This window comes from Macaca fascicularis, chromosome 2 (assembly GCF_037993035.2).
Source record: "Macaca fascicularis isolate 582-1 chromosome 2, T2T-MFA8v1.1".
Lineage (NCBI taxonomy): Eukaryota > Metazoa > Chordata > Mammalia > Primates > Cercopithecidae > Macaca > Macaca fascicularis.
In genome coordinates, this window is record NC_088376.1 from 122,179,995 (window position 1) to 122,186,368 (window position 6,374).

Genomic DNA, 6,374 nt, shown 5'->3' on the forward strand with positions numbered 1-6,374 from the left:
TGTGAATGCTCATAGCAGCATTATTTGCAATAGCCAAAAACTAAAAACAACCCAAATGTCAACTAGTTAATAGACAAAATGTGGTATATTCATGTAATTGAATATTATTCAACAATTAAACTAGTCAACCACTTACAAATTCTACATCATGGAGAAACCTAAAAGATTATGCTAATTATAAGAAAGACATAATTTATATGATATGTTCAGAAAAGGCTAATTTATTGAGTTAGAAAGTAGCTTAGTGGTTGCCCGGATCTAGGGGTGGGAAGCTGGATTAACTGTCAATGGACGTGAGGGATCTTTTATTGCGGGAGGATGAAGATGTGCTAAAACTGATTTATGGCTACGTTTGCACCACCCAGTAAACCTGCTGAAAATCATTTAAATTGTATGGTTGAAATTGGTGAATTTTATTACATATTTTATATATATGAATAAAACTGTTTTTAGGAATCACATGTGGTGACATGCCAAAACACAGAAGGAGATGAAGACAGAACAATTAAAAATGTCATCTTGGGCTTTCCTACCAGTTTAGGAGGATCACAATGAGATGACCAATTGGTTTAAAACAATTTATCTTCTGGTGTTATTTCTGCTTTTGGTGGCCACAGTCTGTGGTGGCTAGGTAGCCTCTGTCCTTTAGGAAACATAAATGTAGACAGAGGACGATTGCTCTCTAAAAATACTGAAAAACAAAAGTCACAGATAAAAGCTACAAGAGCATCTTTTTATTCTCTAAAAGTTTCACCAGCTGCTACCATAATCTTTTCAAGTCTTCATTTTGTCACTGTATAATTCACAGAGTTTCATGTGGTTGTTGTTGACTCTGAGTTTTCTCTAAGGTCAGTTTCCAGGAGCCAGATACTGTTTCAGTTGGTTTTAAGTAAGGATTTGTATGTTCTCTGAAGTGAAATAGTTCACTCTGAAATGAGCTTATGGAGATAGCTGTTTAAAAAACTAAGCCTTGTATTTCTGGAGCAAAATTGATTTGGATGGTTCATTAGTTAGTTTATAACAGCTAATGATCCTTGTTAATGTCTTCTTGAGATAAAGAGCCTTCTATTGGTTGATCTCATTTACTCATTCACAGACATAGGCATTCATTCAGCAAATTTTATTGAGCATCTCTTCTTAGCACTAATCTAGGTTCTGGGAATGTATCAGTGAACTCCACCTGAAGAAAGAAAAAAATAAATAAACAATGACATAAGCAGGGTAATTTCACAAGACGGGAGGTGACATGAGAAAGAGCAGCCAAAGGAACGATTGTAGATAGGCTGATGAGAGAAGTCTGTGTGTGGAGGTCAGACGTGAGCTAAGGTCTGAATGATGGGAAGAAACTAACCACGTGAGGATCTGGAGAGAGAGTAAAACAGGCCTAGAGAATATAAAAGAAAAGACCTTTAGGAGAGATTGATTGGGTCTGGAGTGTTTTTGAGAATATGGAAGCAAATGTTGTTAGAGTATGATGATGCAGGATCATAGCATATGTATTACAGGTCATAGTAAGAAGTATGAATTGAGTCTAATCGCAACAGAAAGACTTGAGCAGGGGGAAGGTTTTTAAGAAGGCAGTAACAATCTGATTTATATTTAGATCAGTTTGGTTGTTAAATGGAAAATAGAATGGGGCAGGGGATGAAGTGCATAGTTAACAGACCAATTGAAAGACTTTTCCAACACGTAGGAAGGGAGATAGTGATATCTTGGACCATGGTAGTAGCAATAGAGATGGAAAGAAATGGCTAGATTTCTATTTTTTTTCTTTAGTACTTCTTAATTGTTTAAAGGTGGAGGATGAAATTAGATAAATCAAAGAGGGTGTTTAGATGTTTAATCTCAATAACTGGAAGGATGATGGTATCATTTGCTGAGATGGGGAAGATAGGAGAAGAAACAGATTTAAAAAAATCAAAAGTTCTTCTGTTTTTAATAAGTCAAATATAAAATCATATTAGTCATCCTAGTAGAATATCAAGTATCATAGTATTTAAATCTGGAGCTCAAAGGAAAGGTCAGGAATGAACACATATGTTTGAGAGTTACTGGCATATAGGTGGCATTTAAATCCATAATTTCAGTCTCTAGAGGAGATCACCTAGGGAAGAGAAAAATGCTCAACTCGAATTCTGGGGCACACAAACACTTAAAAGTTGAGTAGAAAGAATGCAAAAAAGGCCAAATAAGCGAAGCAGGTTGAGTGGAGACTATGTTGCCTAGAAGGTGCATCTCCATCCAAAGGCTCTGCTGCCACTCAGCTCCTGTGTGTAGCTAGGCAGTGCCATAAGGAATTGTACTGAAGCCTGAGGCAAAAGGGACAATGTGTATTTCTATATACACTTACCAAAATATCTTCCCATATTTTGAACTAAGTGGAAGAAGTTATTAAAAGTTCTACAATAAAAAGTGACTATATCTAAAGCTTTATTATCCAATCTGTTTGCATATCATCTTCAATGCTCATAAACCTGCCCAGTGGCAGGGCTTGATGGACAATTGACCTCAGTCTACAGGGCTGATTAGAAATGACTTTGCATGGCACAGTAATGGAAGGTTGTAAAACACATGAACAACAGCCTCACTTCATTTAAAATTGTTTTTTCTAATCACAGATTTTTTGCATTAATATTGATTACTTAAAGATTGCATTAAAATATTATTATTGTTATTATTATTATTATTATTAGAGACAGGATCTTGTCCTGTCACCCAGGCTGGAGTGCAGTGGCATGATCATCACTCACATAGCCTTGAACTACTCGGCTCAAGCAGTCCTCCCACCTCAGCCTCCAGAGTAACTGGGACTACAGGTACACCCAATTATGCTTGGCTCATTTTTTAACACAAAGTATTATCTTGTTTTATTAGTTATTTGGCACCCCTTGACATTATGCACTCTCAGAATATTTGATTTTCTTCATTGTAATCCTGATCCTGGACTCAGGGCAGAATTTTCCCCATTTTTAAAGAGAAACTGACAATCCAGATTTTGATGTGAAATCTCACATTTTAAATATGTTGGCTAGTCAAAAAAGTTAAAAAATGCAGTGTTGGCCAAAGCTCTAGGAGTTCTACCATAAAGCATTCTAGTATGAAAATCCCATTGAACCGGCCATCTAGTTGTAGTTTTAACCTAACTACATGACACGTTAACTTTTCTGGGGCTCACTTTTTATATTATTAAAAGTAAACATCTATGACCCAGTGTAAGGCATGGTAATTATAATTTTACAGAATACTAACTTGACTAAATCCTGTGGATCTGAAGTATAAATGTTAGATTTAACCATATGAAATTACTGATAATAAGCCTTCTTTTCAGATAGGGTCTTGCTGGAGTTTAATGGCATAGTTATGGCTCACTGCAACCTCTACCTCCCAGGGCCTCAAGCAGTCCTCCCACTCTCAACCTACCAAGTAACTGGGGACCGGCAGCATGTGCCACCATGCCTGGCTAATTTTTGTACTTTCTTTTAGAGACAGGGTTTTGCTATGTTGCTCAGGCTGATCTCAAACTCTGGGTTCAGGCAATCTACACTCCTCTGCCTCCCAAAGTGATGGGATTGCAGGCATGAGTCACCACCCCCAACCTAATCAGCCATTTTGGATCTACCAAAACATGAAATCCATTTGGTTCAAGCTGATAGTTTTGTTTCAGCCTGTTGAGCCTGAGAGTACAATGAACCAAGCAGCACTCTGCTGAGCCTGTGGTAAGGGAAAACTGCTCCCCTATATTTACAGCAAGATCAGGAGTTTGGCCAGAAACCTCTGGCCAGAAATCTGTAGCCAGATGACAAGGGCCAGTGATAGGGACAGGATCATGACTTGCCTTTTTTTCTGCCATAGCTGCAGCTAATTTGATGTGAGTTCCTGTTCCCGGAGGCTCTCACTTAGGTGCTTTCTCTCTATACAGGCCTTCAAGTGGTCTATATCTGAGTCCATTTGGGTTTCTGACTTGGATCTGGGTGGTTTATGTATATGAAAATCTTAAGCCTTCATTGTCTTTAAAGCAACACTGTTTTGAAAGAAACAGCTGAAATGAAGTCTCTATCAATGCTTGTGCATTCATTTTTATCCAGGAAAGATAACTGAGGTTGGCATTAACCAAGCATAAAATGTAACTGTTCACTAACCTCTTCCAATCTGAGTGCGCGCACACACACACACACACACACACACACACACACTCCATGTGTAGAGTTCTTAAAATGATTATCTCATTAGTTTAAGGTGGGTCTTACAGTAATATACCTAGTAGTTTTCCTACTCCCTTAGTTAATTCAAAGCTACAGCTAATGCTTGCAATTCAGATGTACGTTGATTTCAGGCCACATTACTTGTCAAACTCAATTATTTAGTTCACAAGGAACACAAAAGTCTTAAACTGTTCATGTCAGTCTGATATTTTGTGCTTCAACATGTAATAATACATTTTAAAAAAACATACGGGCTGGGTGCAGTGGCTCACACCTGTAATCCCAGCAATTTGGAAGTCCGAGGTGGGTGGATCACTTGAGGCCAAGACTTCAAGACCAGCCTGGCCAACATGGTGCAACCCCGTTTCTACTAAAAATGCATGGTGGTGTGCACCCAACTACTAGGGAGGCTGAGACATGAGAATCACTTGAACCTGGGAGGCAGAGGTTGCAGTGAGCCCAGGTCCTGCCACTGCATTCCAGCCTGGGTGGCGGAGCAAGACTCTGTATCAAACACACACACACATACCATAGAATCTCCTTTTATACATTAGGATACTAGAGAGTTTTTAATTCAATTCAAGAAACATAATAGGTGTTAAATGCCTATATGTTGAATGAATAAGAATGTTTTGGATATTTATTGTAGGCTTGATGTTGTAATAACAAAATGTAAAAAGACCTTGCTTTTTCAGAGTATAGGAATAATGGAGTTTGCATCCATTTCATTAAAAATAGGCCCAAAATATATCCTCATTTTATAAAAATGAGGATATATAAAACAGCCTTATTTTATACCATCTACAATTCAAGTTTTCTCTTGCTTATGGTCATTGTGCACTCTAATTTTAAAAGTAATAGAGTGGTTTTAAGAGAGCATTAAAAAAGGATAATATTAAGATTTTATAGTTTAGAGAATAAACTGTTTCTCAGATTAAATAAATGTTATGTATAACCTTAATTTACGCTTAAAATTTTTTTCTTATTTGAGGGAGTACAACAATAATATATGGTAGGGAAAGGAGAAACAAAGCCTTCCTTTTCCCCCTGGAGGATATTAGGTGGAAAGAAACATAGCTAGAGCTTAACAAGGAAAAGGCCTGTGTAGAACTGAGGGGATGTAGTGGACAGAGTAGCTAGCCTCCAAGTTATCTTTCAGTAGTCACCACCTCCAGTATTCATGTACTCATGTAGTCTTTTCTCACATCACACAGTGGTCAGTCTGTGTGACCAATAGAATATGGTAGATGTAATGATACGTTACTTCTAAGATTAGGTTTTAAGACTTGGCCATCTCAGTCTCTCTCTCTCTCTCTTTCTCCCCCCTCTCCCCCTCCCTCCCTGGGATGGATCACTCTGGAAAATACCAAGTTTGTATCATGGGGATCCTCAAGAAGCCCCATGGAGATGTCTACCTGGCGAATAACTAAGGCTTCCAGTCATCAGCCAGCAAGGGACTGAGGACTCCAATCAATAGCCATAAGCATGAGCTTAGAAGTGGTTCCTCTAGCTCCAGTCTTCCCATTCCTGGATTCCTAACCCTCCAACAATGAGATAAAAAGTGTTTGTTGTTTTAAGGCACAAAGTTTTCATCTAATTTGTTACGCAGTACTAGATAACTAATAGATGAGTCCTACCTCTCCAAAGTAGACCCATAAAACTCAAATTCCAACATCCTGTGCATCTACAACATAGATTGTGCATTCTAAACTCCACCACATAGATTCTCCCATGCTAGATTTCAATTCAGCAATGGGCAATTTAAATACTGAGGTCCTCTATAGAATCCTTTTAGCTGGTGATGTAGTGGGTAAGAATTTGGCTTTGAGGGATGCTGGTGGTTGCAATGTCCATTTACTGGGACTGAGTGACATTAGTATTGCAGAAACAACAGTGGAGGTTTTTCACCCTGTCAGTTCTGCAGGATGGTTTTAGTCCTTTATCCTGGAATTTCAGTTTTAAATGGAATCCTCCTAGTCCTAGTCAATCCTCCTCCTAGCAATTCTGCAAGCTTTCCAATATCCCTTTCAGTTTCTGCTGCCTGCAACTAGAAACCCTGACTGATACAGAGGAGAACTGCCAGTGAAAAGGAATTGCCCTTTCTATAGATAGAATACAGGTACTTTTGCATGAAAGCTGAGGGGAGTATACCTAAGGAGTAAATCAGAATAG